This window comes from Amblyraja radiata, chromosome 24 (assembly GCF_010909765.2).
Source record: "Amblyraja radiata isolate CabotCenter1 chromosome 24, sAmbRad1.1.pri, whole genome shotgun sequence".
Taxonomy (NCBI): Eukaryota; Metazoa; Chordata; class Chondrichthyes; order Rajiformes; family Rajidae; genus Amblyraja; species Amblyraja radiata.
The window spans coordinates 32,169,119-32,196,349 of NC_045979.1; the positions used below are offsets into that span (position 1 = coordinate 32,169,119).

At 43.0% G+C, this 27,231-nt stretch overlaps 1 pseudogene; it reads left to right on the forward strand.

Annotated features, from left to right (window-relative positions):
* The first annotated feature begins 24,225 nt into the window (after positions 1–24,225).
* On the forward strand, positions 24,226–24,384 carry LOC116987109 (annotated as a pseudogene).
* The last annotated feature ends 2,847 nt before the right edge of the window (positions 24,385–27,231 follow it).

Sequence of the window (27,231 nt, forward strand, 5' to 3'; positions counted from 1 at the left end):
CCCTTCTTCGCTTTAAACCAGCATCTGCAGTTCCTTCCTACACAGGTTGAATAGACAGGTGGGTTATTTTTATAAGGCCCTGCGTGTTCTTTTTAAACCATCTAATTTTTTTCCCTCAGTTTCCATCCTGGTCCTTCTCATAAATATCAATTATTTCCCAAGTGCTTTTGTGTGTAACAGAATATTTATGGTATATTTATGACCGAGCATTTCCCTTACAGGGAAGAGTTATTAAATTCAATGTCAAGTGGGACATAATTGCATGCTTGATACAAAATAATTATTGTGGCTAATCCATTCTATCTACCATTTGTTTGTTTAATTGGTCATATTGTGCTGCCATGCCTTAGGCTTTTCATTCATACTTCTCCATCCAATTTTAAGATTACAAAACCAAAGTGTTATTTATTGGTCAATGTTTTAGTGAGATGTAGTACCACAGGCAGCATGATTTTTTTTTTTTTCCATTATTTCTAAAAAATAATATTTCTCCCCTGCATATGATAACATGTTTGAGTAAAATCAAACCAATGTTACTGGGAATAATTAATCATCTAATTTTACTCCCATGACAAATTTCGGAGACAACATCCAGATCAAGGGCGAGGGTTGGAGCAGGAGGTGTAGCGGTTCAGAGTGTTCACACCCCACATGTGGCAGGGAACATGCCGATGGGCCAGCGAACATGCTGAGAAGATTACGGAGAGTCGGTTTGCCAAGGAGGACTCTCTCTAGCTTCTACAGGTGCTGACCGGTTGCATCGTGGCTTGATTCGGCAACTTGAGCGCCCTGGAGAGGAAAAGACTACAAAAAGTAGTAAACGCGGCCCAGTCCATCATCGGCTCTGACCTCCCTTCCATCGAGGGGATCTATCGCAGTCGCTGCCTCAAAAAGGTTGGCAGTATCATCAAGGACCCACACCATCCTGGCCACACACTCATCTCTCCGCTACCATCGGGCAGAAGGTACAGGAGCCTGAAGACTGCAACGACCAGGTTCAGGAATAGCTACTTCCCCACAGCCATCAGGCTATTAAACCTGGCTCGGACAAAACTATGAACATTAATAGCCCATTATCTGTTATTTGCACTTTATCAGTTTATTTATTCATATGTGTATATATTTATATAATGGTATATGGACACACTGATCTGTTTTGTAGTCAATGCCAACTATGTTCTGTTGTGCTGAAGCAAAGCAAGAATTTTATTGTCCTATCAGGGACACATGACAATAAACTCTCTTGAATCTTGAATCTTGGTATTTGATGGTTCCTGAAGTTTGCTTAGTTCTGAAGTCACTGATGATGATGAATAGGTCCTCAGAGTTTGCTATTTCAATAGAGTTGACAGCCAAGTACATCTCATCCACTGCCATCTTGGCCTTGGCTTGGAGTGATATGGAGACCATTGACAAGATGGTAGAGGTAGATAAAACAGAGGCCATGATCAGGTGATTCCAGATTAGGAGAACAGAATGTTCTTTTAAGTAGGAAAAAATGCCCGATTAGTAAAGATATGTGTCACGTGATCGATGAACAAAGTAATGACATTTCATTTCTTTTGTTAGATGTTCTGGTGTTGGTCTCATAAAATAACTAAGTCTATTGCACGGTGGCACAATGGCGTTGCAGTAGAACTGCTGCCATACAGTGCCAGAGACCCTGGTTCGATCCTTACTACGGGTGCTGTCTGTACGGAGTTTGTACGCTCTCCCTGTGACCAAGTGTGTTTTCTCCGGGTGCTCCAATTTCCTCCCACACTCCAAAGACGTGCAGATTTGTAGGTTTTGGTAAAAAATTGTAAATTGTCCCTCCTAGTGTGTGTGTAGGATAGTGTTAGTGTATGTGGTGATCGTTGGTTGGCGGGGACTTGGCGGGCCACAGGGCCCGTTACCACGCTGCACCTCCAAAGTAAAAAGCCCTAAAGATTCAGATGGCTGTTTTAATTTATCAAGAAGTGACAGGAGGCCCTCTGCACTGAATCTGATGATCTTTTCAGTGCCGGAACGGATGGGGTATAAAGGAAAATCACCGTTTAAGGGGAGCTTCGTCTAAAATATTATCAATCTCCAGTACCATTTTGGCAGGAAGAAAGGAGAAAGAAAAACAACGTTAGTGAAAAACAAATGAATTGTGCATTGCTCTTCACACATCATTGATTCAACAGTTTGAATAGACTTTCATTGGAGCCAAAATCTTTTGAGATCATTCACGATCCAGCTGGCTGCTGTAATGAGGATTTTTTACAACCAGTTGGAAAGAAAAGCCAGATGACCGACCTCATTCCTCAGCAGCAGATGGGTTGTGTATTCCGTGGCCTGTGAAATGCTCTGTGTTCAGTTTTAATTCACCTTTATTTTTAATATTCCAAGGGGTAGATCACGACTTTGTACAGTGCTGTTAAATTAATGATAACATGGTATCCGTCCATTTCTTGCTGACCTCGCCATTTTCTTCCATTAAGGAAGTGTGAACGTTAAAAAAAGAAGAGACGTAACATTGGTGAAACCATGATATAAGCCCGCTATATTTCTTAGATATTCCTACATAATCCTAAAGCCAAAAGCTTGGATGCTCTCCATGAAAAGGCATGATCTAAAACTGGAATACATCAGCTTATCATGGCATGCATTTTCTTGTACACGTTGCAATGAAGTATCGTTGAATCATTGAATTGAATACATCAGCTTAAGATGAGATGCATTTTCTTGTATAAGGTGCAATGCAATGCAATGCAAAGAAGTCCTCTGTATTTTGCTGGGGTTTCGTCAGTTCAAATGGTTTTCATATAGCATCCTTCACAAATTCAAGAAGTTCCAAAACCCTTTACAGTCAATGAATCAGCGGGTATAAAAATACAATCATCAAATTGTAAACGGGTATAAAAATGAATGAATGGGCAGCCAATTTGAAAGTATCAGGGTCTGTCAAATGATTATTTGATGCTTATATTTAGAGATGCTGATAGAGTACTAAAGATACATTTCAGGATAGTGCCGTAGGCTGTTTAAAGGCCCCCTCGGAGTTTGGAATCTCATCCTGAAAGCAGCATCTTTGACAATGCAGCTCTCCCTCACCACCGAATTGTGGAGTCAGCCGAGATGATATATTCATGTGCATAATTGCAAACTGCTGGAGGAACTCAGCGGGTCAGGTGGCAGCTGTGGAGTTTACTTCAGCTTACTTTAGTTTAGAGATACAGCGCGGAAAATGCCCTTCAGCCCATCGAGTCTGCACCGACCAGCGGCCCCCGCACACTAGCACTAATCCCACACACACTGGGGACAATTTTTACATTTATACCAAGCCAATGAACCTACATGTATGTCTTTGGAGTGTAGGAGGAAACTGAAGATCTCGGAGAAAACCCACGCAGGTCACGGGAAGAATGTACATACTCCGTACAAACAAGCACCCGCGGTCAGGATCGAAGCCCGGGTCCCTGGCGCTGAAAGGCAGCAACTCTACCACTGTGCCACTGTGCCAGAGGGAAATGACCAGACGACATTTCGGGTTGGAACCCTTTCTTCAGACTCCAGCACTCTAGTCTGAAAAAGGTGCAGACTCCAAACATTATCTGTCCATATCCCTCACAGATTCTGCCTGATCTGATCGGATCCTCTACCAGTTTGTCTATTGCTCAATATTCTAGCATCTGCATCATCTGGTGTCTCTGATATGATCAAGTATATGGAGCGAGATTTCTTGAACCCATAGCCTTCTGAATCAAGGGTAAGTTGTTACCAGATGAGGCCCTGTAGACAGGAAGAACACAGTATATATAGTAATAGGAAGGAACTGGAGATGATGGTTTAAACCAATATATAGTATGCCAGATTTTGTTTTACTCTTGGCTTATATTTTAAATTATAAATTTATTTGACATTTATGATGGGATTTTGTTTTCACATTTTTACTCTTTCGAAAGTAATAAATTGCACCGGCTTCACAAGGTGCCAATTGAATTTAGATTGTTCAGTTGGTATTGATCTTTGGAATGTCGACTATCATTTAAACCAGGGTATAATTCACAACCAAACACCTACAAATTCAATAAATGAAAGGCAACACTCTTTTTATTTATAAATGTGATAAAAATCCTGTTAAAATGGAAATGTATCACAAAAATACAAGTGTCAACATCACTATAAATAACATCCCGCAGTGATTTATTCATGCTTTAAGGAACGAGTGCTGCAAACCGGTTCAAGAGAGGGTTGGCTAAAGGTGGCTAAAGGTGGCATGCTAAGAACCCAGCATTTTCCTCACTTTATTATCTTATGTCAATAAGCTTCAAGACCTTTTTAGAAACAAAATCTAATTCTCTTTCACAACCGGCGTTCTGATCCTACGAGGTTTGTAATACAGTCAGCCCATCAGACGATTGCATTTCAACCAAAACAGTAGGCGCTGGAAATTCCAATACAGATGATGGAGTATTTCTGTAGAGGGAAACAGAGTCAACATTTCAGAGCTTTGACTTTTCATCAGGACCTATTTTTCTGCACTCAAAGCTGTCTGACCTGCTGGGCATAATTTTTATTTCAGATTTCCAAATTCTGCAGCAATTTTGGGGCTTTTTTTTAAAACGATGCGATATAATGATTTCCTGAAACCATTTTATCTTCTAAATACAGTCTGGACTTGAGGTTTTTCATTCTAGCTCACCACTTAAGCTTTAGTTTTGTTTATTTAAGAGATACAGCGTGGAAACATGCCCTTCAGCCCACTGAGTCCTTGCCGACCAGCGATCCCCGCCCACTAACACTATGCTGCGCACACTCGGGACAATTTACAATTTTGCCAAAGCCGATTAACCTACAAACCTGTACGTCTTTGGAGTGTGGGAGGAAACCGGAGCGCCCACAGAAAACCCATGCAGGTCATGGGGAGAACGTACAAACTCCGTACAGACAGCACCCATTGTCAGGATCGAACCCTGGGCTCTGGCACCGTAAGGCAGCAACTCTACCGCTGTGCCACCGTGCCATCCTTTTGAGCTATTGCACTACAGTCAGCCATTTCCTGAGAACAATAACATATGATGAAAGAATGGGTCGAATGGGCTTGTATTCACCGGAGTTTGGAAGGACAAGATGGGATCTTATGGAAACATATAAAATTCTTAAAGGATTGGACAGGATAGATGCAGGAAAATTGTTCCCGATGTTGGGGGAGTCCAGAACCAGGGGTCAACAGAGCAAAACCCTTTTTCACCCAGATAGCTGTGAATCTATGGAATTCTCTGCCACAGAAGGCAGTGGAGGCCAATTCACTGGATGTTTTCACAAGGGAGTTAGATTTAGCTCTTTGGGCTAAAGGAATCAAGGGATACAGGGAAAAAGCAGGAACGGGGTACTGGTTTTAGATGATCAGCCATGATCATATTGAATGACGGTGCTGGCTCGAAGGGCCTAATGGCCAACTCCTGAATCTTTTTTTTATATGTTTCTATGTTTCTAATACATTTGTTCCTTCTGTGACTCCCTTTCCAGTACTGTCAGTTCATGATTATAAGACATGGTCATTTGAGATTATTATATTTCATCATTCTTTCTTGATACCTTAACACCACAGCAAGTCAGATCCTGAAACCACAATGCAACAATCCTCATCCATGCACCATGGCCACTAAGTAGATCGTAATGTCAACATACTTCATTAATTGAAAGCCATTGAATGGTACCCTTCATGTATGCAGAATGTTTCAAAGTGTTTTACAATCAATAGGTTATTTCTTAAATGTTGTGGTTGTTTAAATGTAGACAAATATGAATGCAATTTTGTCAAGGCAAGATGGCATGTGGACAAATCACTTACTGTAATGAAACAGTGTCTGTTGAGGTGGAATATAGGCCAGGGCACCAGTAGACCCCACCAGGGCACCAGTAGACTCCACCAGGGCACCAGTAGACTCCACCAGGGCACCAGTAGACCCCACCAGGGCACCAGTAGACCCCACCAGGGCACCAGTAGACTCCACCAGGGCACCAGTAGACTCCACCAGGGCACCAGTAGACCCCACCAGGGCACCAGTAGACCCCACCAGGGCACCAGTAGACCCCACCAGGGCACCAGTAGACCCCACCAGGGCACCAGTAGACCCCACCAGGGCACCAATAGACCCCACCAGGGCACCAGTAGACCCCATGAGGGCACCAGTAGATCCCACCAGGGCACCAGTAGACTCCACCAGGGCACCAATAGACCCCACCAGGGCACCAGTAGACCCCATGAGGGCACCAGTAGATCCCACCAGGGCACCACTAGACCCCACCAGGGCACCAGTAGACCCTACCAGGGTACCAGTAGAGCCTCCTCCAGCTCCTCTCTGAGCAGCATCATGGGATGCGCTACTCCCATCCGATTAGTTGCACAGCACAGAAAGAGGCCCTTCGGCCCACCATGTCCATGTAGCCAGTTGTACCAAACGACACTCGTCTCATTTAACCGTGTTAGGGCTGTAGCCTTCTATGCCTTGGCGCTTGAAGTAGTCGCGATGCTTCTTAAATGCAGTGGGAGTATCGACCTGAAGCACCCGTTCAGACAATGCATTCCATCTCCAACTGGCCCCAGAAATTCCCCACGGATCCCATCCAAATCTCTTATATTTTCACTTAAACCTATGCTCTCGTGACTTTGTCACCCCCAGTAATAGAAAAAAAGACTTACCATTTACACTATCCACCTTACATTTACTATCTATCCTTTCCCCTTCAAAATGTAATACATCTCCATCAGATTACCCTGTTACCTACTCCACTCCGATGAAAACAAACCAGTCCATCCAGTCTCTCCTTCTAAGCAATGTAGGTTATAGTGCCGTGAATCTCTTCTGCACCCTTTCCAATACAAGCAAATCCTTCCTACAGTGTGGCAATCAGAACTGCACACCATACATCAGATGTGGCTTAAATGATGTCTTATAAAGTTGTAACATAATATTCCAGCACTATGATTTATGACTTATATATTGTACGTCACAGTCAATGAAGACGAGTATCCCACATGCCTTCATCACATTATCCACTGCTGTCATTTTCAGGAATCTTGTACCCCTCTGTTCATCCACACTCCCAAGTACCCTGCCAGTGAGGTCAATGGGGATTTGCATTAGCTCGTCTGCAAAATAAAATTTCTGGGACTCTCCTAGTTTAGTTTAGTTTAGAGATATAGCGCGGAAACAGGCCCCTTCGTCCCACCGAGTCTGCACCAACCAGTGATCCCCGCACATTAACACTATCCTATGCACACTAGGATAATGAGACAATGTTAGCATTTATACTGAAGAAGGGTCTCGACCCCGAAACGTCACCTCAACCTAAAAATAGGTTGCCGTTTTAAAAATCGGTAATTTTTTAGTTGATGCTAGTTGAATGTGGTTGCCGGATGTTGTAGGTAGTGGAAGGTAAGACCTTTTTTTCACCCAGTTTTATTCCACCAGGGAGGTCTTACCTTCCACTACCTGCAACCTCCGGCAACCACCTTCAACTAGCATCGCAACCGGCTTCAACTAAAAAATTACCGATTTTTAAAACGGCAACCTATTTTTAGTCGCGGCCGGTTTTGAATTTTCTGAAATAATCGCCGGAACATAGAAGAAGCGGAAACCACTTTTGACAATTAGGGAGACTGACAAAAACCTCCGGGAACCGCACGGAAACCTTAGGTGGGGCGCAAAGTCTCCAGAGGTTTCCGTTCAGGTTTCCTAACTGGGACAGGAGCATTAGGCAGCAACTCTACCGCTGGGCCCCACACACACACACACACACTCTCTCACTCTTTCTCTCTCTCTTTATATATTTTACATTTTTTTTTTTACTGCTCAACATATGAATGTCAGTATCTTTGAGGACATAACTAAGTTTAATATTATTTTGCTGAACATATGGCCTCATAGTATATTGAGCAATTGAAATATGGCATAAAGTAAACTCTAATTTTGTAAATTGGCTTTACATGATTGGAATTGAATTGAATTGAATAAATTTGAATACATGTATACATACAAGGAATTTGCCTTGGTGCTTTGCTCGCAAGTAACAACACGATACACAGTGGACAATTAAAAATAAAAAGTAAAACTAAAAATGAAACATAAAACAAAACAAACAAAAACATTATAATTTAAACATATTGTATGATATGGTGCATAATTTTGGACGATAATTTAAGCAAATCAAGTTATCAGTGGGCCAAGCATGGATAAAGACAAATTATTTTTTATTAACAAAACTGTCTTATAAATTTCTTACTGATACAGTAATATCGCAAAGATAGCTTCAGCCATTATTTTTCTGGTATGCTTTACTATTTTGAATCACTTACACCTCTGGGGCTAAGTTAATCATTGTGCATGGAGCCAGGAGTTATAGGTGAAGTCCTAAATGAATATCCTCATTAAACACCCTTGACTCTCTTGACTCTTGACTCTAGAGAATTGATAGCTTGTGAAGGAAACGTTCACATCACATCGACTAGATCCAGTTGCTGTGATTGAATAAAACATGTGTCTTCAACCGCTGGTGTGAGTGTTTAGTGTGAAATGGTCAATTGTTTTAATGGCTTCTCATGAATCTTGCCTGGTCTCTCAGAAGGAATTGCTCCTTGCTGAATGAGTGTGCACTTCATTGGTTCTAAATGGTAACCCTCCTCAATGCATCTCCTTCTTACTGAATGTCAAATTGAATCATATCGTGTCATGGGCTTCACTCTCGACTGATATAAGCTATAATGTTGATGTGCTGCCAGTGATATCGAGCTGTAGTCCTAAAGTTTCAGGAGCTCAACCAATGTATCTAGGCCTGCAGAGGCGAGTTCTTCTGAGGGACGTATATCTGTTGGGAAGTCTCAGTTGTTAAAGCAAGGTGCCATTCATCCATCCAGGAGCAGGGAGGTTCTACTGCAGTTGTACAGGTGAGACCACACCTGGAGTATTGTGTACAGTTTTGGTCTCCTAATCTGAGGAAAGACTTTCTTGCCATAGAGGGAGTTGAGAGAAGGTTCACCAGACTGATTCCTGGGATGGCAGGACTTTCACATGAAGACTGGATAGACTCGGCTTTTACTCGCTAGAATTTAGAAGATTGAGGGGGGATCTTATAGAAACTTACAAAATTCTTAAGGGGTTGGACAGGCTAGATGCAAGAAGATTGTTCCCGATGCTGGGGAAGTCCAGAACAAGGGGTCACAGTTTAAGGATAAGGGGGAAGTCTTTTAGGACCGAGATGAGAAATTTCTTTTTCACACAGAGAGTGAAATTCTCTGCCACAGAAAGTAGTTGAGGCCAGTTCATTGGCTATATTTAAGAGGGAGTTAGATGTGGCCCTTGTGGCTAAAGGGATCAGGTGGTATGGAGAGAAGGCAGGTACAGGATACTGAGTTGGATGATCAGCCATGATCATATTGAATGGCGGTGCAGGCTCGAAGGACCGAATGGCCTACTCCTGCACCTATTTTCTATGTTTCTATGTTTCTATCTTTAATACCGCAAATGGCAGAGCTCCAGAGAGCGCTGATGAACAGAGGACATTGGATTACAATTCCATAGATCCCCAAATGTGGCAGCACTGGTGGATAAAGTGCCGAAGAACAATGAGGGTGGCGGGTATACGGTACAATACGATACAATAGAACTTTATTCATCCCAGGAGGGATATTGGTCTGCCAACAGTTGATTGGTGGTGGTCGGAGGGGCCGTAGGCGCAGATTGGCAGCCACGCTTCCGTCAGTCTGCCCCAGGGCAGCTGTGGCTACAGAAGTAGCTTACCACCAACGAGTGTGACTGAGGAGTGAATGAATAATGCGATGTAAAGCGCCTTGAGTATTAGAAAGGCGCTATATAAATCCCATCCATTATTATTATTAACAGTCATAAAACACAACAAGATACAACTAGATCAGCCATGATCACAATGAATACCGGTGCTGGTTCGAAGGGCCGAATGGCCTCCTCCTGCACCTATTTTCTATGATACATGAAACATGAAATTAAAGTGATGAGTGGATAGTCCAGGTTTGGACATGTGCAAAGATTTGGGAGGAGGGGTGGGGGGGGGGGGGAGGGGTTGGGGGGCGAAGTCAGTCTACCCCACGACAGAAGGGGGAGGAGTTGTACAGTTTGATAGCCACAGGGAAGAAGGATCTCCTGTGGCGTTCTGTGCTGCATCTTGGTGGTTCGTCGCCCATTCCCTCTCTCCAGAGATGCTGCCTCACCCGCTGAGTTACTCCAGCATTTTGTTTGATAGTTTAAGGATTGTATAGACTAGAAGTATAAAGAAGTCCCATTCCTCATAAACTAATGAGGAAGGTATGTATTGTCTGGGAAACTTTTATTTTATTATTTATGAGAACGGGACAAATCAAAACCTTGTAAACATTTAACCAACCAGCTGCAACAGTGTGACTGTTAATGAGGCCTTCAGAAGTCAAGAGAAATCTTATTTATGGGACTGTTTAACTGACCATCCTGAACGGAAATCTGGATCTCAGCTGATGCATTTTCAGGAACGCTGAGGCCTTGTGCACTTGTTCTACACGGACTTGCAATGAAATGAGAGGTCATCAGACCAAGCTGTGTTCACCAACATCAAAGTTCTTGAGAAATAAGCTACGGCGGATAGGCTGCCGTGTTTGGATGCCCAAGAACCATTCCCTTCACTAATTTGTATATATGTTAGCTGACGATTGGAACTTGGCCGAAAGGAACAGCTCAAAATTACCAAGCACTGGCATTGTGAGGTGTGAAATGCATGGATTGGTGTCTGGCAAGGTTCATGCCACTTTAAGACCATCAACTCAATGCTGAGGGAGAACGTTGGCAGTGGAGGAAGTCGGGGACCACCTGAGGGTGCCAACCCTGCAGCTAAAAATCACGTGCATCCAGAATCAGACCGCACAGTCGTTTGAGCATTCAAAAAGGCTTAGAGATGCCAAATTCAATTCTAAAAGAATGCTGTTCATTTTAGTTTAGAGATACAGCGCGGAAACAGGCCCTTTGGCCCACCAAGTCCGCGCTGACCAGTGATCCCTGCACACTAACCCTATCTTACTCACACTATGAGCAATAGACAATAGACAATAGGTGCAGGAGTAGGCTATTCGGCCCTTCGAGCCAGCACCGTCATTCAATGTGATCATGGCTGATCATCCCCAATCAGTACCCCGTTCCTGCCTTCTCCCCATATCCCCCGACTCCGCTATTTTTAAGAGCTCTATCTAGCGCTCTCTTGAAAGCATCCAGAGAACCGGCCTCCACCGCCCTCTGAGGCAGCGAATTCCACAGACTCACCACTCTCTGTGAGAAAAAGTGTTTACATTTATACCAAACCAATTAACCTACAAACCTGTACGTCTTTGGAGTATGGGAGGAAACTGAAGGTCTTGGAGAAAACTCACGCAGGTCACGGGGAGAAGGTACAAACTCCGTACTGGGATCGACCCCGGGTCTCTGGCGCTGCAGGTGCTGTTAGGCAGCAACCCCATCGTGCCGCCCCCTACTGGTGGATTGCTTGTTGTACTCAAATAACTCTTGTGAATCATGCATTAGGATACCTGGATATCTAAATCTTAGAGCTCTTCCACAATTAGATAATAAACTTTTTTTAATATATTTTCCGTTAAAATGCACAATTTCGCATTTTTCCATGTCACCCCACCATTTGCCTGATCTCTGCCCACTCACTCTAATCTCTTTGCAGCCGCTCTATGTCTTCTTCACAACTTAATTTCCTCCCTTAGCCAGATCAGCAAATGTAATGATCAATCTTCAGAATCCATCATCCAAGTCATTCGGATTAGTCAAGCCATCTTCAGACCCCAGACCTATTACATTTGGCAAGCAGAAAGATACCTATTTATGTTCTCAATATTTCCTTCCGACAGCCAATCCTCTATCCATGACTCCTAAGCCACATGCATTTAATGTACTTTTAATGTACCAGTGGATGTGGAGAGGATGTTTCCATTTGTGGGAGAGTCTGGGACTAGAGGTCATAGCCACAGAATTCAAGGCCGTTCTTTTAGGAAGGAGCTGAGCAGGAATTTATTTAGTCTAGAGCAGTGGTTCCCAACCTTTTATAGCTCATGGCCCCCTTGGGATCTTTTAATTTTTCTGTGCCCCCCCCCCTGACATTATTAGCGGAAAAAAAGTACTTCAATATTATAATACCTTCCATAAAAATATCAGTCTATTAATTGCACATATATTCTCTTTTATTCTATTCCACAAACATCAAAAATATTTAAACTACATAGATTTAAATTTATTAGAACTGACATTTAGGAGGCAACAGGGTGGTAGCTCTGTGGCCCCCTTCATTGAACCTGTGGCCCCCTAAATCCCAAAACATTTCTGTGGCCTCCCTGAAATTTGCCATGGCCCCTTTGGGGCCATATGGCCCCAGGTTGGGAATCACTGGTCTAGAGGGTGATGAATCTGTGGAATTCTTCGCCACAGAAGGCTGTGGAGGACATGTCAGTGGATATTTTTTAAGGCAAAGGTAGATACATTCTTGATTAGTATGGGTGTCAGAGGTTATGGGGAGAAGGCAGGAGAATGGGGTTAGAAGGGGGAGATAGATAAGCCACGATTGAATGGCAGAGTAGACATGATGGGCCGAATGGCCTAATTCTGCTCCTATCACATGATCTTATGTGATATATACAAATATGCCTTCTGCAAATCCATCCATTACTTTGGCCCATTTCTTTCCAGACCATTGAAAGAAGATGCTATGGACCAAAGGTTGTGTCAACCCACCGACCAACAATTTGCCGAGGGTCACCTCCCTGCTGTTCATAACTTTCTGGATTTCCTCTCTCCTTTCTTCAGCAGTTGTATAGGGCTCTGGTGAGACCACTTCTGGAGGATTGTGTCCAGTTTTGGTCCCCGTAATTTGAGGAAGGACATCCTTGCGATTGAGGCAGTGCAGCGTAGGTTCACGAGATTAACCCCTGGAATGGCGGGACTGTCATATGAGGAAAGATTGAAAAGACTAGTTTTGTATTCACTGGAGTTTAGAAGGATGAGGGGGTATCTTATAGAAACATATAAAATTATAAAAGGGCTGGACAAGCTGGATGCAGGAAAAATGTTCCCAATGTTGGGCGAGTCCAGAACCAGGGGCCACAGTCTTAAAATAAAGGGGAGGCCATTTAAGACTGAGGTGAGAAAAAAACTTTTTCACCCAGAGAGTTGTGAATTTATGGAATTCCCTGCCACAGAGGTCAGTGGAGGCCAAATCACTGGATGGATTTAAGAGAGAGTTAGATAGGGCTCTAGGGGCTAGTGGAATCAAGGGATATGGGGAGAAGGCAGGCACGGGTTATTGATAGGGGACGATCAGCCATGATCGCAATGAATGGCGGTGCTGGCTCGAAGGGCCGAATGGACTCCTCCTGCACCTATTTTCTATGTTTCTATGTTTCCAAGTCCTGAAATCGCAGCTATTTCTAGGACGTTGCTTGCATCCACTGTGATGCCCTGATGAAAAATGGCTGTTTAATTCATCTGACATTTGCTTATTTTCGATTATTAATTCCCCAGACTCATTATTTTTAACTGTCTGCTTTGACATTTATGGCTAGTTCCATCTCTTCTAATTTTTCCATCGTTTTAATCTTTTAATGATTTTTTGTGTTTTTTTATCTTCTGTACCTGTTAACGATCTTTGTGCAATATTTTGCTTTCTCTGTAAGTTTTTTGCAACCTTTCACATTTTTACTTAAGGGCAAATGATGGGTCTTCCCCCTGCGATATGTTTTTTTTCTCCTTGGATACTCTCAGTTCTGAATAATTCTGGAAGATCCTTTCACTCTCTCTCACCCTTCAAAGCTGAAAATTGCCTCAATGTTTGACAAATTGCTCGGAGGTTTTTGGCATTGCATCTCGCAGTATGGATAAGTGCAAATCAATAAAAGGAGTGTAAGCCTTTGATGAGATGCCACACAAGTGGTTATTAAAAAAAATATAGAGCACACGGATTGTGAGTAATATATAGACATGGGCTGAGGACAGACCGAAAACAAAGAATAGGTTTAAGCTGGTCATTTTCAGGTTGAGAAGCTTTAGCCAGTGATGGATGGGGGGTTCCATATAGTCTAGATAGATATCTAGATAGGTAGATATCTAGATAGGGAGAGAGAGGGGGAGGGAGGGAGAGAGAGAGAGAGAGAGAGAAAGAGAGAGAGAGAGAGGGGGGGGACAGAGAGAGGGGGAGAGAGAGAGAGAGAGAGAGACAGAGAGAGGGAGAGAAAGAGGGACTCTGGAGGCCTTCCGTGGGCGCTGGTCACCGCGTGGGGTTGAGAGTATTGTAAACAATGAATGCACTGTTGTATTATAATGATACTTGATATAATGTTTGTTTATGATTTGATGTGTTGTATCGTATGTTTGTGTCGAAATAAAGTTTTTGAAAAGAAAAAAAATAATTTAATAAAAGGGAGAGAGAGAGAGAGTGGGAGACAGAGAATGAGATCTGAGAGTGAGAGACAGAGAGAGAGAGAGACAGAGAGACAGAGAGAGAGAATTGAGAGACAGAGAGAGACAGAGACAGAGAGAGAATTCTAGAGAGATAGAGAGAATCTAGATTCAGAGCAAGAGATCTAGAGAGAGATCTAGAGAAAGAGAGAGAGGAAAAAAAAAGATACAGAGAGAGAGATAGAATAGGCGAGGACATGGGTAGAAGGAATATTACACAGGAAGAAATATGAAACCATCCCCTTTGTTGAAATAAGATTCTTTTTTAAATGGTGAGAGGTTGAAAGGTATTTATGTGCAAAAGGTCCGAGATGGCCTTATGAGTGAATCTGAGAGTTTGTGTGCAGGTACACAAGCAACTGGGAAAGTGAGTTGTGCGCTGCCTTTCATTGCAAGAACATTTGAGCACAGAAGTAGGGACATCTTATTGCAATTATATAAGGAGTAGTCAGACTGTACTTAGCACATCATGTACAGGTCTTAAGAAAGATACGACAAAGGTAGAGTAATGAAGGCTCATCAGATTGAATCCTGGCAGGATGCTTGTTCTATGAAAAGAGAATAAATGGGTTGGTTCTATATTCTAAAGTTTAATAGAACAGCAGTTGATTCCGTTGACACTTTCAAAATTCTTATGGCTTGTCAGTTTAAATGTCAGGATGATGTTTCCCCAGATGGGTTATCCAGGAGCAGGCATCATAGTCTCAATAAGACAGTGATCCACAGTCTCACAAAGTGCTGGAGCAATTCAGCGGGTCAGGTATCATCTCTGGAGAACATGGATAGGGTGACGCTGCAAGTCGGGGCCTTCACCGGCTATCACCACCTCCCCGGCCACTCAAAGGGTGACCCCGACCTACAGCAATGCCGTCATAGTCATTAAATAAAGGACCAGCCAGCCATTCAGTAGCAAAATGAGAAGTATCATGGAGGCTTAGTCACCAAGCACACTCAAGACAGGCCAATAGATTGTTGGTCTACTGTTGTTCAGAGCAGGGCCGGCCTTAAGCCAATTGGACCAATTGCTCCCAATTGGGCCCCGCTCCTAAGGGAGCCCCGTGCTAGAGTAATCTACTCTCTATGTACTTTTCCGAGGTGATCTACAAATTTTGTTTGTTACTTGTAGGCTGACATGTATGACATTTTATATTAAAATGTAGCTTAAATCTGTTTGGTCCATTAACTCACAGGCACTTTTTTTTGGTGTTTTTTTTTGTTTTTTGCTTATTTTATTAGAAGTTAGTACAATACAAAACAATACAGTGGGACCTAATTGTAGGTGCCAACTATGTCATAACGTAATTATACATTCTATGTACAACCTCTAGTTTTATGTTTTTGAAAAGGAAATAAGAAGGACAAGAAGAAGAAAATGGAGAGGAGAAAAAGAGGAAAAAAAATAGATAGTAGAAAATAGAAAAACGTGAAGTGTGTATATAAGAAAAGAAAAAGTGGAAAGTAGAAATAGGAGAAAAGGACCCTTAAAAGAGAAATTTTCAAATCTTTATTCGGAGATGTAAATCTATCCACGACCTGACCTGAAATCAGTAATCTTTACGGTACCGTTGCATCACATGATTCCAAAAAGTCGATAAATCTCACAGGCGCTTTGTAAGCGCACATTTTGATTACTTTCCATTCTACCATAGAGTTATTAAGTCTATAATAGACTTTATTTATATTTCTATGATTCTACAGACCTTGGCTGGGAACCTGGGGCTCACCAAAATTGTTCCCAATTGGACCCCGCACCTCCTAAGGCCGGCCCTGGTTCAGAGTGAGCGGCATAATCGTAATGAATACTTGTTAATGAGCATATCCAGAAGACGTCATGCACACAGCAGAGAAAACCTGTGATGGATGAACAATCAGTGGTCGATTATTTGCAATGGGTTAGTACCATGTGGGTGTTACCTAAAATTGGCTAATCCAATTTTAACATTGAATTATATTGAATTCTCCAATTTTAGGTAACCTCCTTTTATTCCGGTATTTTATTTCATTCACGTGTTTAAACTATAATGTTTTAATCTTAATGTTTTGTTTTATTCTTGATGGTTTACTGTAGGTCATGTTGTTTCTTGCGAGCGGAGCACCAAGGCAAATTCCTTGTATGTGAACATACTTAGCCAATAAACTTATTAATTCATTCATCCTCCCCACCTACCCCCTCCTCTTCCCTGTGCCCCATCCCAATGCACCAATTACTCTCATCATCCCACCCCCCCTCTCCCCTTCCCCATCACCTTTCATCTATATCAATATTCTCATCCTCTGGCTTCACAATTTACTCCTTTTCCTTCCTTATCTTGCACCCTTTGTCTCCTTTTCATCTCTAGTCTTTATTCACTCATCTCCCTTCCTGTGTCCACCTATCACTTGCCAAGCTTTGTCCCACATTCACAACTTTTCCAGGATTCTCCTCCTCTTACAATCAGTCTGAAGAAGAGTCCCAATCCGAACCGTCACCTATCCATGTCCTCCAAGATTGGGTGGAAGATTGCAACCTTCACGGGGTCCGCCCTGTTTCGACGAATGCAATCAACCCGGCGTGCACAATCAAATGAGATCAAATAGAACAAGTTGTCCTGCAACTTTAGGCGGTGCACGCCATACGCAAGAAGAAGAAGTCCTCCTAGATGTCGACCGACACGCTGAGATACTCCAGTTCTTTGTGCATGGCATGCTTGCCTTCATCAGCCTTCATCTGCCAAGGCATTGATTTCAGGAATTGGGAAGCCATGTTACAGTTGTACAAATGGTGGTTTTGGCCACAATTGGAATATTGTTTGCTCATTCTTTTTGCCAAGCCGTAGGAACAAAGTGATTGAGCTATTCTTCTTGCGAATGAAACGTAAACCAAAGGAATAGTTGGATCTCAAGCCGGGTGTTGATCAGCCAGGTTGTTGTCTCTGCGTCAATGTCTGCCAGGCCCTGAGCTCCATTTGGTGGGTGGTAGAGCGGGCACCCAGAGATGGCACGGTTGGCTGTCTGTTGTTCTGGGTGGGTGCAATTTAGGGTGCAATAAAGATTCAGAGGAATGTTGCCTGCACTCGAGGACTCGGGCTATAAGGAGATAACTGAGGCTAGGATAGGCTGAGTATTTTTTTCTGGAGGAAAGGAAGCTGAGGGGTGATCTTATAGAGCTATATGAAAGGGGGGGGGGGCGTGGTTAGGGTAAATAGTCACCGCCTTTTTCCCAGGGCAAGGGATATAAAACTAGAGGGCATAGGTTTAAAGTGAAAAGAGAAAGACTTAAAGGGAACCTTGTGGCGTTCGTTTTCCACACAGCGACTGGTGGATGTACAGGACCAGCAGCCTGTAGAGGCGAGTACAATTATAATGTTTGAAAGATATTTGGAGATAAGAAAGATTTAGAGGGATATCGGCCAATGGGGTAGAGTAGATATGCATTCAAGAGCAGAATGGACGAGTTGGGTCAAAGGGCCATGTTTTTTGTGCTCAAGGAATCAGTGAATACTTGGGATTCCAGTGGTGCTCCAATGGGGAAAATCACCCAGGATTTCAATTCCTGATTCATTCAGATCCTCGAGCATGCACATCAAGCAAAACTCTGATACACGTCTTAAAATACAAATCCTCCAGAAATCATTGCTACGGCTCGTGCCTTCGGTAGAGATGGAGAGAGAAACGGAGCTACCTTTCAACTGGCGGCACGCAAGGAACAATACATTGTCTCCAGATGTAATAAGACATAACAAACGTGTGTGGCAAATATACTCGTAGTCTCTGCTGTGTGAGGCCCAGAAGATCCCTCTATTACTTGCAGACTCTGCGGCTAAATTCCATCAAGTTATTGAAACAGTCGATCTCAGTTTTTAATTTATACCAAATCGCATTGCCCAAGGCTGACAAGACAATGACATTATCAATATTTAATACATTGACATAGTCTGAGCAGCTGGCTTTAAATTAAGCCAGTGAGTTAACCTTTAGCAAGTATTAACTCCGCCATGAGCTTCACAGCCTTATCCCGCAACATGAATCCAACAGAACTAATTCACATTGATGTATTCATCGGCTTTGGACAAACTGACATTCGTTGAAAGACCTATCGACCCAGTAAGTGACACTTTGTTTTATGTTTGTCACTGTTTTTCTGTGACACGTCCTCCCTCTTGACAGAAGGATGATTTAAAAATGCTGGCTGGAGATTATATTCAGAACATTTTCTGATCCACAGGCCCAGATCCATCTGGTGTTGCTACATTCTTTAACTGTGGCTCATACAATAAACCAGCCACTACATCCCTTTCGTCACATTCTTGACACAATGCAGAATGGATTCAACTACGGTAGAATCTCTTGGCTTTTTTTTCCTGTAGATTCGCATACAGCAGAAAGCAACTAATTCGCAGGAGGATATAAAGGCAAGCTCCAAGACTTTCTTCAGGGATTCACTAAATCAACTGGCTTAACTACGGCAGAAACGCAGTGAGTGCCTGGAGAAAACAACTGTGCGGCAAAAAAGTAGCTCAAGGAACTCTTGCTTCTACGTTAGTTTAGTTTAGTTTAGAGATACAGAACAGAAACAGGCCCTTCGGCCCTCCGAATCCGCACCGACCAGTGATCCCCGCACATTAACACTTGTAGCGGCAGATTTTCATATCTTTCAGGTAATTAGCACCCTAGCCGCTATTTGGATGAGCATGGTTGAAGGGGGTGTCTTCTAAACGCATGCCAGCTCACTCACAGAGACCTTCAGAGCTTCGGCCCTCAGATATGACTTCAAAACACAGTCTTTTGATGAATAAATGCTTTATTGTTGATAGAAAACAGTAAGATACATCCAAGTTTCTTCCGACTCGTTACTACAATCTTCTTCAAACTCCAGCTTATTACTTTAGACATTAGTAAACTCCTCGTGTCTCTGTAACACTGGCAAGATCTGGCATGATCTCCTTTAGATCGCCCATGGACCCCGCATGGCCCGCATGGCCCGCTTGGCCCGCATGGCCTGCATGGCCCGCATGGCCCGCATGGCCCGCATGGCCCGCATGATCTCACATGGTAGAAGGTTCAACCTTCCCCATCGTTTCTCCAAACTAATCTAAAAATGAAACTTCTGCGCAACCACCTAAGCTCCAAAGACGCCCAAAAAACACATCATAAATCCCACCCACAATATAACGGGCAGTCTAAAATTTAAAGGCACATGCCATCACCAATGACATGCAAAACAGGCCAAATGGCCACTACAACACTATCCTGCACACACTAGGGTCAATTTATACTTATACCAAGCCAATTTACCTACATACCTGTACGTCTTTGGAGTGTGGGAGGAAACTGAGGATGTCGGAGAAAACCCACGCGGTCTCGGGTAGAATGTACAAACTCAGGGCAGACAGCGCCCGTTGTCGGGATCGAACCCAGGTCTTCGGCGCTGCAAAAGCTGTAAGGCAACAATTCTACAGCTGCGGCACCATGCCGCCCTTTTTTTCTGTAGGTCTCATATAAACGGGATTTCCACCAAAGTTACGGTGACCAGCTAGGAGAAACATCAAGGAAATTCTGAAGAATTCTGAAGTACTCAGAACTCAAAACGTCACCCATCCTTTTTCTCCAGATATTCTGCCTGGCCCGCCGAGTTACTCCAGCACTTTGTGTCGATCAAGGGGGTTCCAGTCACTGAAGTCATTTTTTATGTGAGCTGTGTATCCTTTCCTCAAATTCCATGAGCAGGAATCCACGCAGACCAGCAATAAACTTTGAATCAGAAGGGGATTGAGTTAGCAGAGGTATTTAATGAGCAGATAGGTCAATTTTTGAAAGATTGGGGAAATGATAAACGAGGGCCAGAAGACGAATTGAGGTCCAGAACAGATCAGCCATGATTCTATTGAATGATGGGAAAGGCTTGAGGGGACAGGTAGCTTTATCCTGCTCCTATTCTCTTGTATGGCGGACACAGGCACGTACAAACTCTGTACAGACAGCGCCCGTAGTCAGGATTGAACCAGGGTCTCCGGCGCTGCATTCACTGTAAGGCAGCAACTCTACCACTGCGCCACCGTGACCGCCCTAAATAGCTATTCCAATGTGGAACAACCTATTCGACATAATAACGCTGTGACAGCAGCTGACAACCAATGCTGTGAAAATGAGCAACAGTGGCAGAACGCACCAGCACACTTTCTAATATCTCACTTTGTAGACATGAGCTGAGGCAGCAGAAAATGTCAAAATGCCCTTGACTTTCCAAACTTGAAGGGGGAAACATTGTTACAGGAAATTCAAAACTGCTTTTGATAGCACTTCGCTTTTTCAAAATGTCTGAAATTTGCCTTCAAGGGTATGCAAAATTGTATTTACTTAAACATACTTGAATGGATGAAAGAATGAACAAAAAGATGTCATTTCCTGAATCATCCATATCTCAGAGTAGAACTCACAGTCTGAATTTCAAGTTTGCATCTCCCATTCAATTCACGTTCCATTCAAATTGATGTAATTGACAAAATTTCTGTTTGCTCTGAAACTCTGCTAAAAGCACCATTGCAACAAAAAAACGTCAACAGACTGAGGTAAAGACACACATATAAGCGCTGCCTTTTTGTTAACTTGGAATATCTGAAATTGCTTTGCGGCCACTTTACAGTACTTTGAAGTGTAGTCAATTATTGCAATAAAATAAGTGCAGGAGTTAATGTGGACCCAGCGTGCTCCTAAAACGAGTAATGCAAAAATGAGCAGGTAAATTGTATTAGCTTACCATTTGTGGCATAAATAGAAACCATGGCACTGGGGATAACTCCCTTGCTCCTCTTCAAATTATGCCACAGAATGTTTTACATGAGATGGGGGCCTCAATTTAAAATGTCAAATGAAGGATGGCACCAAAGTCAATGCAAAAGTCCTTCAATACTCTGCTGTAGTGTTAGCTTCAATTTCAAGTGTTATTTGAACCATACCTTGAGATTTGAAGGCGAGAATGTTATCATTGTATCACAACGGACACTTGAAAGATAAGGTGAATAGGAAAATAGATTAAATGACATAAAGCATGATTTTTTTTTAAATTCTAGACCGAAACCTAGTGCTCACTAAATCAGGGGAATAAATGATCGAATGGCGTTTCATACAATGAAGTAAGATATGAGGAGACCTTCAACAGGTACACAAAATTGCTGGGGAAACTCAGCGGGTGCAGCAGCATCTATGGAGCGAAGGAAATAGGCGACGTTTCGGGCCGAAACGTCGCCTATTTCCTTCGCTCCATAGATGCTGCTGCACCCGCTGAGTTTCCCCAGCAATTTTGTGTACCTTCGATATTCCAGCATCTGCAGTTCCCTTTTGAAGACCTTCAACAGGGCTTGCTTTAAGAAGAGCATTTGAGAATGGGCAGCAGGGTGGCACAGCGGTATAGTTGCTGCCTTACAGCACCAAGTCAAGTCAAGTTTATTCGTCACATACACATGCGAGATGTGCAGTGAAATGAAAAGTGGCAATGCTCGCGGACTTTGTGCAAAAAGACAAACAAACAAACAAACAACCAAACAAACTACAAACAAACTACAAACAGAATGGAACAGAGATTGAACCCAGAGACCTGGGTTCAATCCTGACTATGGGTGCTGCCTATACAGTGTTTGTACGTTCTCCCCTTGACTGCGTGGGCTTTCCCTGGGTGCGCCGGTTTCCTCCCACATTCCAAAGACATACAGGTTTGAGGGTTAGTTGGCTTTGTTAGAGATTATAAACTGTCCCTAGTGTGTGGATTTGTGCTAGTGTATGGGAATCGCTGGTCGGCGTGGACTCTGTGAGCCGTATTCTGTGCAGTTTTGATCTCCGAATTTGAGGAAGGACATTCTTGCTATTAAGGGAATGCAGCGTAGGTTCATCAGGTTAATTCCCGGAATGGCGGGACTGTCATATGTTGATAGAATGGAGCGGCTGGGCTTGTATACTCTGGAATTTAGAAGGGTGAGAGGGCATCTTATTGAAACATATAAGATTATTAAGGGTTTGGACACGCTAGAGGCAGGAAACGTGTTCCCGATGTTGGGAGAGTCCAGAACCAGGGGCCACAGCTCAAGAATAAGGGGTAAGCCATTTACAACGGAGATGAGGAAAAACTTTTTCACACAGAGAGTTGTGAATCTGTGGAATTCTCTGCCTCAGAAGGCAGTGGAGGCCAATTCTCTGGAGGCTTGCAAGAAAGGGTTAGATAGAGCTTTTTAAAGATATTCAAGGGATATGGGGCGAAGGCAGGAACAGGGTACTGATTGTGGATGATCAGCCATGATCACAGTGAATGGTGGTGCTGGCTCGAAGGGCCGTATGGCCTACTCCTGCACTTATTGCCTATTGTCTATTTCCGTGCTGTATCTCTAAACTAATCTAAAGACACTTCTAAACTATCATCAGCATGTTTTCTGCAGCACCAGTGATTCTTGAAAGATCACTACTACTGCCTCCACAATCTCTAAAGCCACCTCTTTCAGAACCTTGGGGTGCAGTCCATCCAGTCAGCACCTGGACAGGTACGTGGATAGGAAACGTTTAGAGGGATATGGGGCCCAACACAGACAAGCGGGACTAGCTTGGTCAACATGGATGAGTTGGGCCAAAGTGCCTGTTTCCGCGCTGTATTACTCTCTGACTCTATTCTGCTATTGTGCTGCTTCAGTCTCTTAGCAACTGCCTCCAGTATGTTCTGCCAAGTGTTTCCAGCACATTCTGCTTTTGTTCGTAAGATTCTCAGTGTATTCAAAGTCTAATGCAACCTGTGTATATTAATGAAGGGTGATCTTGTGAGGCTGCAGAGTGTTGCGAGACAGAAGTGTGGGTTTGAGGCTGATTCTGCAACCCACACCTCTACCTAATGAGCTTCCATTCTGGAACCTAGATCTGGCAAAGTACTCCTGTCCTCTTTGTTCAAGCTGAATATTACTTCATTTAATTGAATCAATGCATTATTCAGTATTGAATGCATATAGATTAAAATCTTAAATATAATCTGCAAAACTTGTCAAACTGAGGTATTCTTTGCGTTCTTTTTGCAAAGGATGCTCAATAAAATACTTCATTTTTGAACAAGTTTTAACTTTTCATGTAAGATTAATAAAGAGGATAATTTGAAGAAGGCATATGTAAAACAAGGCATATTCCCTCCTTTAAAACTTAAAAGATTCAGTATTTTAACCAGGTGGACCATTGGCAGTACTGGCACATCTTTGTGACTATTCCTTGGAGAGCTGGAGGCTGAGGAATGATCTTATAGAGGTTAGGGGCTGCATGGCGGCACAGCAGTAGAGATGCTGCCATACAGCGCCAGAGACCCGGGTTCGATCCTGACTACAGAGTTCGTACGTTCTCTCCTTGACCGCGTGAAATTTCTCTGGGCGCTCTGGTTTCCCCCCACATTCCAAAGACGGGCAGGTTTGTAGGTTAATTGGCTTCGGTGAAAATTGTAAAATGGTCCCTAGTGTGTAGGATGGTACTAGGATGAAACCGGAGCACCAGGAGAAAACCCACGCAGGTCACGGGAAGAACGTAAAACTCCAAACAGACAGCACCCATTACAACTCTACCGCTGGGACACTATCCAGGTGCCTGGTCACTTAGAGTCATAGTGTAGAGAAACAGGCCCTACTATCTAGCTCCATGCCAACCAAGATGCCCCATCTAACCTAGAACCTGCATTTCACTTATAACACTCTAAACCTTTCCTATCCATGTACCTGTGTCCAAATATAAAGGCATGTTTAAGAAAGAGCTCATCGCCTCTCGGCCTTCTGGCCAAGATCGAGTGTAGTATCTGTTCTTATCAGTTTAATATCTGATACGTCCCTTATCTAGAGACCATATATTAAATTGATTTTTGGAACAGGGAGATGGAATAGGGGCTTGCTCCGTCCACTCCACGCATCGACCCAGTATAAAAACAAAAACAAAACACAAAAAAAAACAAAAAAAGAGCTGCAGATGCTGGAAAAATCGAAGGTAGACAAAAATGGTGGAGGAACTCAGCGGGTGAGGCATCATCTATGGAGCGAAGGAATAGGTGGCATTTCGGGTCGAGACCCTTCTTCAGACTGATTGTAAGTGTGCATGACATTCCAATGGTTTTGCCACTGTGATGCAAATCAGGGAGTCATCTCTGACCTTTCCTAATCCCAGAAGGTCTGTGTAGGCCGGGTCTAGAGGTTGCTAGTGTGTTTACCACAGCTGATCTGTCAATACTGCAATGTTCATAGTCTGACACAATGATCTATATCCACCCCGTCCCGCCTCTCCTCTGTTAACAGACCAGTGCAATGGTTTCTCAACTGCGATTTCACTAAATGGATTTTAACCTAAAGGGCCTGGCTTTTGCATTTATCATCACATACAAAAATGTTATCCCTTTCAGTTCGTGACAATAGCTGGGAAATTAGACGGATTAGAATTGCCCATCCATTCTATGTCGTACTCTTGGGCTGTATTTTAACAAGGTGATTCTTAAAAATAATAGTTCAAAGAATGTGAAGTATATCAGCCAATGCAAAGAGCAATGCAGATGAAGCACCTTTTGCTGAAAGCCATTGTTCAGTCTAAGCTGAGAAACACAAGAGATTTCATTCCGAGCAGTTCAAGATATAATGTTGACAGAGAGATGGAGAGAGTGGGTGGATGCGAGTATGGAATGCGGAGGCAGAGGGGTTTGACTTCAATTCGCTCAGCTATGTGTTGGCAAACTGCTTGCGGAAATTAATTCCTGAAAAAATTACCTGTAATTGAACTTAATAAAGTAATCCGTTAGGTTGTTTCCTGTAGTTGCAGTGCATGTTTATATATATTTTTTTAAAAGGTCAGTGTTTTGCCTGTGGCAGTAGATCGCTGAATGAAACACCACATCTCTAAATGTTTCCTTTGGTGTCTCACAGTGACAGATTAATGCCATCTTGTGAGTAAATTAGGAAGTGCCACATGGATCCCTCCACAAGGAGAGGCAATGAAGTCACATCTTAGTGCACTATCACACTGTTCCACCGCTCAACATCACAGATTGCCTTTTCTTGTTTTGCATGTGCTGGCTAATGGATGGAGTTGGCTAATTAGTCCCACTTGCATGCCTTTCCCCAAATGTATCTTGGTCAGAATATTTAATGTAGGATCTGTACCCACTACTCTTTCGAACTGTACATTTTCAGATAATAATAGTGTCCTGCAGCCACTTGTGTTGATTTATGCTGGCTTCACGATGTTCCGTTGCTGCCGAGTTTAAAATTGAACATTAAAGACTGCCAAATGCAAATAACCAGTACACATTTTCTTACGCAGTGAGACAGAAAATAAGAAGGAAAATAAGAAGAAAAATACTGTGTGATTTTTTGACAAACAAAACATTTAGAATCCTCTAGGAACACTGACATTAATGGTTAATTCATTACTTGAATATAACAATGCAATAAATTAGTGTTATCCACGTTTATGTAGGATTATAAATTATGTGTAAATTTGCACACAAATTATATAATGGTTTCATACCATTATATTAAGCAGTCCGCAGAGAACAACTATGAACCTATTCCACAAGGAGGCATTTTCATCTTCTCTTATCTTCTTCTTGCGTTTGAGGCAGCAGGCGTCTGCGCCAGAGTGGTTCGACATCCGGATCGACATCCGTCGGTGCCCGCCCTAAAAAGGGCGCATGCTCTGGGTTGGCGCCGAGCTGCGGCACTGCTGCTGTCTTTGTTTGTTGTCGTTCGCCTGCCTTTCGTCTGAAGAATGGTTTCGGCCCAAAACGTTGCTTATTTCCATAGATGCCGCTGCACCCGCTGAGTTTCTCCAGCACTTTTATCTACGTTTGCCTGACTGAGGTCAGTTGACAGGGCTCACCGCGGGGAGGTCGACAACATGAGCCCTCTTATTCTCCACCCTAACACATCCGATGGTGCAGAATTGGGCTCCAAATAGGGAAAGGCCTGGATAGAGTGGATGTGGAGAGGATGTTTCCACTAGTGGGAGACTCTTGGACCAGAGGGCACAGAATAAAAGGACGTACCTCTAGAAAGGAGATGAGGAGGAATTTCTTTATACAGAGGGTGGTGAATCTGTGGAATTCATTGCCACAGACGGCTGTGGAGGCCAAGTCATTGGGTATTTTAAAAGTTGAGATTGACAGGTTCTTGATTAGCAAGGGTGTCAAAGGTTATTGGGAGAAAAAGCCAGAGAATAGGGTTGAAAGGGAAAGATAGATCATCCATGATTGAATGGCGGAGTATACTCAATGGGCCGAATGGCCTAATTCCACTCCTATGACTAATGAATTTATGAACGTACAAAACACCACTTTTTGAGAGGAACCTGAAGGACCTGGAGGAATCCCATTCGGCCATAGGGAGAATGTGCAAACTCCACACAGACAGCACCCGAGGTGAGGATCGATCCAGCTGCCAGTTCTACCAGCTGCGTCAATTAAACAATGATGGTAATTTTTTTTTTCTCTAACCGGTTTTCAATAATTTCCTTACCTACATCTTATTTCTTATGTTCCAAGAACTAGCATTTCATCTGCAGAAAAACAAACTGTGTTGTTTTACCCATGTATAAGATCATCTATTTCTGTCTCTACTTAACTCTGAGGCTGAATATCACGTTTTTAAGCAAAATTTCAAAGGGCAAAAGTAACTGGGTTTTTGCTTTGAATTTATAGAGCATTCAGAAACATTGGAAATATATTATGATTTTGCTTGCACCTCCAATCAATCATTAACATCCACACCGCAATCTGCAAGGGTTA